This window comes from Rhinoraja longicauda, unplaced genomic scaffold (assembly GCF_053455715.1).
Source record: "Rhinoraja longicauda isolate Sanriku21f unplaced genomic scaffold, sRhiLon1.1 Scf000426, whole genome shotgun sequence".
Taxonomy (NCBI): Eukaryota; Metazoa; Chordata; class Chondrichthyes; order Rajiformes; family Arhynchobatidae; genus Rhinoraja; species Rhinoraja longicauda.
Window position 1 is genome coordinate 44,830 of NW_027601643.1, and position 8,857 is coordinate 53,686.

An 8,857-nucleotide genomic window follows, 5' to 3' on the forward strand; every position below is an offset into this window, starting at 1 on the left:
AACCAGAGGACAAAGGTATACGTTGAGGTGATAAAGATTAAATAGGAGCTTGAGGAGCAACTTTATCACTCACTGAGTGCTGGGGATATGGAAGTACTACTAAGCATTGAAAATACATTCGGACAGGTATATGGCAAGGAAGGGTGGAGAGGGATAAGGGTCAAACGCAGGCAAATGGGACTAGCTGTAGACGGGCACTTTGTTTAGAATGGGAGGCCAGAGTCCAAAATCCGGCTCCGTTCGTACGCTCCACATTCCTGGCTCAAGTTCTTGAATAAATCGGGATTTCCATGACTGGTGGATGCTGGATTATCGAAGTTACGTTATATTGGTTGCCACCATCACAGCATGCGCCCTCAGCCACAGCCCCCGCCACACTGCCTTCCATCAATAATACAGAAAAGTTGCTCACATTTATACATGAATGCCAATATATATTCTTAATCTTTTAAATTTACCCCACCACAAAGCAGCCCCTTTGTTGAGAACAAAGCTGCCCTGGTACCCACGGTTGGCTGTGCAGATCCATGGGAGCTCTCTCCTGGTTGTTCAAGGGATTTCCAACTCAACTCAACTCAATCCCACCAGACAATTCCACGATAAATTATTTGATGCAGACGCCAATGGAAGCTTCTCCATTGCAAGTCAATCAAGAATGTCTCAGCAACGTTTCCATCCCGTGGTTCATAATGGTGATTGTGTGCTGCAGACCAACGCAGCAAAATGTGGTTTTGTCAATGCAACTAATTCGCCGTGGCATCGGCAGCTTTAATGCATTGGTCCTACCACTGGACTTCGTGCCGCCTGTGGTTCAATCTCACTGCTTCTAATACCGCCCAGCAGCTTGATTGCAGCTCTCTCCCACCAACGCAGCTGAATGTAGTCTATTCAGTGCATCTTAGTCCGCTTTTGTCCAGTGCCAGCTGTTATTTCTCCAGCCTGACTGCATTGGTGCGGTGTCATTTTAATGCAACGCAGCAAATATGTGTTTCCAATGCATCTCAACAGTGCCGCTCAGCTTCCAGAGCAGAACATTCAACGGATTATCCGGGATTCACGGTGACTTAGTCGGATGGATTCAGAACTAGCTTAGTCATCGAAGACAGGGAGTTGTGGGGGGCAGGGATATATTCTGGCTGGAGGTCCGAGACATGCTGAGTTCTGCGGTGATCTGTGTGCTCGATTGTCAGTTAGTGGGTGCGCACCGCAGTGGTAATGGGAATAAGAAGGGCTTAATTAGTTGACAAGTACAGGTGTCAGGGGTTACGGAGAGAAAACAGGAGAATGCGGTTGAGAAGGAAGATAGATCAGCCATGATTGCATGGCGGAGTAGACTTGATGGGCCCAATGGCCTAATTATGCTGACATATGAATTTATGTAATGGGGGGATGTTTGGAAAAAGAATAAAGGGGAAAGGAATGGGATGGCAAACAGAACTTGCATAATCTGAATGGGCTGATTGGCCTGCTGGGATATTAGTGCATATGAAGGTGTATTTGTAACGTGTGGACGTTACCAGTGCACGGCCTGGTGGCGCCGCACCTGGGCGCAGTAGGCAATAGAAAATACAGGAAAATTAGCAAAACAGACACGAAGGCAATGGCAGCCAAGATGTACCAAACCAAGCGCGCCCTGCTTTCCGCCCGCCGCCGCCATTGTTCCGTTATGTTCCAGCACCCTCAGGTGGAAGGCACCGGCCAGTTCCTCCGATTCGTACACCCTCTCATCTGCTTTCTGGACGCCTCTTATAGTGTCACATCGTCCAACGTTTGAGTGCTCCCTCGTCGTCGGGAGAGATATGCCCGCGAAACCTCGTTGGAATTTCTCCGCCAGGTCACCGGAGTGCAGACTGAGGCGCCGGGACACTTAAAGCTACCGTTCCGTTGACGTTGAACAAGTGAGTATCGATCAGGAGGAACACCGGACAGTTGCAAAGGGGATTCGGTCACGTGGGGAACGATGCACGGTTCCAATCCCATCTCGGGAGGCCGTCCTGGAAGTTACTGCCGCTTCGCCAAAGACCAGATGCCATGGGTTTCTGGTCGCCCAGGACTGGACTAGCGTAACAGAATCCCAAACGTCTTTCTCTCCGAACCGGCCGCAGTCCTCCCAAGTGTTCCAGACCGTGAATACTCCAAGTGCTGGTCTCCGACTTCTAAGAAGCAACTGGGAAGCGAGGAGACGCCGATGGATTTGTCCGAGATATGGATCTTGTCCGCATCTTGCATGTCGCCTCGTGGTAAGCGAGAGTCCTGTTTCCCGACCTGCAGAGATAGACGCCTGAGGCCCGAACGGTGGCGGACCTGATGACTAGATGCGGCCAGGATAACATGTAACCGGCCGGGAGATAGAACAGCGCGTTCTCCTTCAGAGATTCCTCTCCCGTTCCAACGAGAACTACCGCCTTGGTGTTAGTCTCCGTGGTGTTACAGAAGACCGAAGCCACGCCACGGGGACTGGTCGGTCTGTTGGGATGGATAAAGGAGGTTGGCTTTTTGGTGAGAAAGAGGATCTGACACGGCCAGTTAGGGTAACAAGTTACTAAGGTCCCACCCCACGCCAGCCGGGCGCCGGCCAATTGGGAGAGTAGAGGACCTCCCCAACGCGCTCCAACCCAACCCGGCGTCCATCCCGCGGCGTCTGAGCGAGAGAGCCGTTTCCCGCCACCAACACTCCATCTCCTGGAAAGTGCAAAGAAGTGGACAATGTCTCAATAATGGGACAAATTTCACAATTCTACCCGGTCCCGGCCAGAGCTTTGCCCCATCTGGTTCTAAAACAATAGACTGTAAATGGGAGGGGATCCTCCCTAAATCCCGGCTGTGATCACCCGAAATGAGTTTGGTTTCAGTTTAGTTTTATGGTCACGTGTACCGAGGTACACTGAAAAGCTTTGTAAAGAGGATGGTAAAGAATGCCTTTGGTACATTGACCTTCACCAGTCAGTGTATTGAGTACCGAAGATGGGACACTGTTACAGTTGTTGAGGCCACTTTTGGAGTACACTTTTCAATCTTAATCACCCTGCCCTAGGAAGGACGTCATTAATCTGGAAAGATAGAGAATATGTCTAAGGATGTAGCCAGGGCTAGAGAGGTTGGGTTGGCAAAGACTTTATTCCTTGAAGCGGAGAAGGGAGGATCTCACAGAGCTGTATACACTTATGATAAGGTGAAAGCCCAGTCCTTTAACCCAGAGTAGGGTAATAAAAAAACCAGAGCCCATAGATTAAAGTGAGAGAAACCAGGTTTGATCGGAATCTGACGAGCAAGTTTTTCATTCAGAGAACAAGCTGCTAAAAGAGGTAGTTGTGTCTGGTACAATAACAACATTTAAAAGACACTTGGTCAGGTACACGGATCGGAAAGGGTTGAAGGGATATGGGCCAAACATGGGCAAAAAGAATGAAGGGAGATGGGGCATCTTGACTGGCATGGCTGAGTTGAGCCCAAGAGCATGTTTCCGTGCTGCATGACTCTGAATCTAAACCAGTTTGCCTTCAATGCGACTCACCAGAGTGGTAGTCCTGTCGCCACCAGTCCAGAAAAGCTGTCTCATACCTTGCTCTCTTCCTACAATGCAGCTAACCGTAGTTCATCCAATGCAAATGAATCAGTTTGTGTGCCAATGCATTTCAGCTCAATTTACATTTAATGCAGTCTCGCAGCATTAATAGTGTACAAAGATGGAGAGTGACAAAGTCAATTCAGAAACAAGTGTTCTGAACTTAAAGAAAGGTAACTTTGAGGGTATGAGACGTGAATTGTTCAAGATAGACTGGCAATTTATACTTAAAGGGTTGACGGTGGACATGCAATGGAAGGCATTTAAATGTTGCATGGATGAACTACAACAATTGTTCATCCCAGTTTGGCAAAAGAACAAACCAGGAAAGGTGGTGCATCCGTGGCTAACAAGGGAAATCAAGGATAGTATTAAAACAAAAGATGAAGCATATAAATTAGCCAGAAAAAGTATCATACCAGAGGACTGGGAGAAATTCAGAGTCCAGCAGAGGAGGACAAAGGGCTTAATTAGGAAAGGGAAAATAGATTATGAGAGAAAACTGGCAAGGAACATAAAAACTGACTGCAAAAGCTTTTATAGATATGTGAAGAGAAAAAGATTAGTTAAGACAAATGTAGGTCCCTTGCAGTCGGAAACATGTGAATTGATCATAGGGAACAAGGAGATGGCAGAACAATTGAACAACTACTTTGGTTCTGTCTTCACTAAGGAAGACATAAACAATCTGCCGGAAATAGCAGGGGACCGGGGGTCTAACGAGATGGAGGAACTGAGGGTAATCCAGGTTAGTCGGGAAGTGGTGTTAGGTAAATTAAATGGGTTAAAGGCTGATAAATCCCCAGGGCCAGATAGGCTGCATCCCAGAGTGCTTAAGGAAGTAGCCTCAGAAATAGTGGATGCATTAGTGGTAATTTTTCAAAACTCTTTAGATTCTGGAGTAGTTTCTGAGGATTGGAAGGTAGCTAATGTAACCCCACTTTTTAAAAAGGGAGGGAGAGAGAAAACGGGGAATTATAGACCAGTTAGCCTAACATCGGTAGTGCGGAAAATGCTAGAGTCAGTTATTAAAGATGTGATAGCATCACATTTGGAAAGTGGTGAGATCATCGGACAAAGTCAGCATGGATTTATGAAAGGCAAATCATGCCTGACGAATCTTATAGAATTTTTCGAGGATGTAACTAGTAGAGTGGATAAGGGAGAACCAGTCGATGTGTTATATCTGGACTTTCAGAAGGCCTTCGACAAGGTCCCACATAGGAGATTGGTGTACAAACTTAAAGCACACGGTATTGGGGGTTCAGTGTTGAGGTGGATGCTAGGAGGCTGCAGAGTGACTTGGGTAGATTAGTAGAGTGGGCGAATGCAAGGCAGATGCAATATAATGTGGATAAATGTGAGGTTATCCACTTTGGCGGCAAGAACAGGAAAGCAGAGTATTACCTGAATGGTGGCCAATTAAGAAAAGGGGAGATGCAACGTGTCCTGGGTGTCATGGTGCACCAGTCAATGAAAGCAAGCGTGCAGGTGCAGCAGGCAGTGAAGAAAGCGAATGGTATCATATCATATCATATCATATATCTACAGCCGGAAACAGGCCTTTTCGGCCCTCCAAGTCCGTGCCGCCCAGTGATCCCCGTACATTAACACTATCCTACACCCACTAGGGACAATTTTTACATTTACCCAGCCAATTAACCTACATACCTGTACGTCTTTGGAGTGTGGGCATTCAGAGCAAGAGGTTTTGAGTATAGGAACAGGGAGGTTCTGCTGCAGTTGTACAGGGCCTTGGTGAGACCGCACCTGGAGTATTGTGTACAGTTTTGGTCTCCTAATCTGAGGAAAGAAATTCTAGCCTTAGAGGGAGTACAGAGAAGGTTCACCAGATTGATCCCTGGGATGGCAGGACTTTCATATGAAGAAAGACTGGATAGACTAGGCTTGTACTCGCTGGAATTTAGAAGACTGAGGGGGGGATCCTATTGAAACATATAAAATTCTTAAGGGGTTGGAGAGGCTAGATGTGGGAAGATTGTTCCTGATGTTGGGGAAGTCCAGAACCAGGGGTCACAGCTTAAGGATAAGGGGGAAGTCTTTTAGGACCGAGATGAGAAAACATTTCTTCACACAGAGAGTGGTGAGTCTGTGGAATTCTCTGCCACAGAAGGTAGTTGAGGCCAGTTCATTGGCTATATTTAAGAGGGAGTTAGATGTGGCCCTTGTGGCTAAAGGGATCAGGGGGTATGGAGAGAAGGAAGGTACAGGTTACTGAGCTAGATGATCAGCCGTGATCATATTGAATGGCGGTGCAGGCTCGAAGGGCCGAATGGCCTACTCCTGCACCTATTTTCTATGTCCACCTCGGGAATTTTTAAAGAGAGCTTCTACCATTCCCATTCCAAATTTGGAATCTTAAATGCTCCCCGCTGCATCTGATGCAATGTTTGAAATATACGTCAGTTCTACCACAGCTCGGTCCCTCAGGTGGAGTGTAGGTCTTCCAATGCGGCTTACTGTGTGCGTAGCGAATTCAGTGTTGCCATTGCAGGTGTTTTTCCACTGCAACCAGGCATAACGCTACCGTGGGTCCGATCGCATGTCTAGAAGAAAGGAATAGAAAAGGAAATCTGAAGAAGGATCTTGACCCGAAGCGTCACCTATTAAGGTAGGGTCGTGTTGCCAGAACTACACCAAGCGCCTGGGTAGGTCAAACGGGCATGGTCGTGTACATTCAGCAGAACCAACTCCAGCAACAGCGAATGAGGCACCAGCCAGTCCAAAGCAGTCTCCACCACCAATCACCAATCCTCGGCCATCTCCACGGTGCCCGTCCTCTCCAACGCCCCTTCCATCCCGAACGCCCGCCGGCAGATCTCAAACTTAAGCTCAGCGCCGCGTCGGGGCAAGGGCTGTCCCAAGTACTGTTTCATCAGGCTGCAGGGCAAGGTTTCTCCTTCCACCTCCTGCTCATCCTCTTCGTCCTCTCCGCGCAACGTGGCGCAACAGAAGCCCACCCTTTTCCCTTTTCCCACCGCCCCGCACCCGTCGCAGTCCTGCCAGGTTCCCCAGCGGATGTGCAGCTGGATGATGCGCCCTGAGCCCAGCATGAAGCCCGGGGAAAACCTCAGGCTTTTGTTCACCAGCGTAGACGAGCCCAACTCCCGGTGGGAGACGTGAATCAGCGATGCGTCTTTCTCACCCAGACAGCTTGGATAAACCCGATTTGCAGATGTACATGCCCGAATCAGATGTCCGGGCCTGGGATGAAGTCAAGGAGCCACCCTGTCGGGTGTGGTGGCTGCCCAGTTTACCCATCGGGCCACAAGCCTCGGAATACAGCGAAGGTGTGGGGTTCGGCATGAGATTGGCGAGGCCAAGATACTGCCAGTAAACTGTGCCTTCCTTTGCTTCGGACATCGCTGGGTAGCGCAGGCTGAACGGGTTGTGAGACAGGAAACCAGGGAGCAGGGGGCCGAGCCTGAGTAATTGGCCTCGTCCCCGTCCTGCCTCCGGAAACGGGGCAACCAACAGAAGGGCCAGCAGGCCCAGTATCAACAGCAGGGACGAGTGCCTGCACACCTTGCTTCTGTAATGTCATCACAGCAACTGCAGGCAGGAGCGGGGTGCACGTCAACTCAGCAATGGGGCCCCGTGACCTCAACATTGATGCCGTCACCTGTAAGGAAGAGAAAGCACCACTTCATGGGAGGGGCAGTGTGGAGGGAGCGCTGTTCCACAGGTGGGACCGTGGGAAGGGCTATGAGCAGTGAATGCTGCTCTGTGGGAGGGGCAATGAGGCGGGAATGCTGCTCTGGGAGGAGCAGTGAGCAGGGGATTTTTTTATTCACAAAATGCTGGAGTAACTCAGCAGGTCAGGCAGCATCTCGGGAGAGAAGGAATGGGTGACGTTTCGGGTCGAGACCCTTCTTCAGACTGATGTCAGGGGGGCGGGACAAAGGGGCAGGGAATGCTGTTCCGTGGGAAGAGCAGTGAGCATGGAATGCTGCTCTGTGGGCGGAGCAATGAGCAGGCAATGCTTCTTTGTGGGAGGGGCAGGGAGCAGGGAATGCTTTTCTGTGGGAGGGGCAGTGAGCAGGGAATGCTGTTCTGTGGGAGGGCCAGTGAGCAGGGAATGCTTTTCTGTGGGGGGCTTCCCTCTAATTTCACTCAAATATGTTTTACATTCCTTTAGGCTTTCCGCACCGCTGAGTCCTCAGTGTCCGGCACAAAATGCTGTATTCTCTTTGGGTTCTCTCATCCTCTCGACACCTTGTTACCAATAAAGCGACTCCTGTTTCTTCTCGGAAACATTGTTTACCCTGAACCTCCTCTTTAACAGTCTCCCACTGTTCTGACGTGGATCCATTTCTGGTTTCCTGTCCATGTCAGTCCGTTAAATACCTCAGCTCAATTCAGCACTTTCTGTCCTTACCCAGAATGAAGGCAAATCTTAGATTCCACCCCCCCACCCCCTCCACCCAGATATTCCTCCCTTCCCCCCCAGCTCCTTTCCCATCCCTCCTAGCATCACAGACCACCCTCGCACCTAAATTTAAATCTCCCCCCCCCCCTTCAGCTCTCCTCACTCAAAGTTAGCACTCCACTCGCCTCCTCATATCCTTCTTCCTTCCATTCAGATACCTTCCCGCCTCTCAGCCCCTCCTCCTCCCTATTCGAATGCTCCTTGTTTCCCCTAAGAACATCTCAACTCAGACGCTCCTCCCATCAATCCCTCACAACTTCGACCCCCCTCCCCTCGGTCCCTCACAAGTCTAACCTTTCTCACAACTCAGTCCATCCTCACAGCTGTCCCACCTCACAGCTCAGTCCCACCTCACAGCTCAGTCCCACCTCACAGCTCATCCCATCTTCACAGCTCAGTCCATTCTCACAGTGCAGGCCATCATCACAACTCAGTCCATCTTCACAGAATCCCACCTCACAGCTCAGTCCATCCTCACAGCTCAGTCCATCCTCACAGCTCAGTCCATCCTCACAGCTCAATCCCACCTCACACCTCGGACCCTCCTCAAAACACGTACCCTCCTCAAATCTCGGACCCTCCTCAAAACTCGGAATCTTCTCTCACTCAGATCCTCATTTCCTTTACCTTAGGCCATCATCACTGAAAATCTGTCCTACAGACCTTCTATCTACCCTCATAGCCCCCTTCCTTCCCCTCACTCTTCCCTTCTCCACTCCTCTCCATTTACTCTATTCACTTCCCTTCAGAACTTCTCAACTCAGACCCTCCTCCCTCCCACACGGACCCACTTCTCATTCATCCCTCACAATTCAGACCCTCCTTGCCTCACGACTTAGAAC

At 49.8% G+C, this 8,857-nt stretch overlaps 2 pseudogenes; both read right to left on the minus strand.

The window, feature by feature from the left end:
* Window positions 1-1,513: 1,513 nt before the first annotated feature.
* On the minus strand, window positions 1,514-2,631 carry LOC144590954 (protein FAM187B-like; annotated as a pseudogene).
* A 3,561-nt stretch (window positions 2,632-6,192) lies between these two features.
* LOC144590956 (uncharacterized) lies at window positions 6,193-7,916 on the minus strand (annotated as a pseudogene).
* Between the last annotated feature and the right edge of the window lie 941 nt (window positions 7,917-8,857).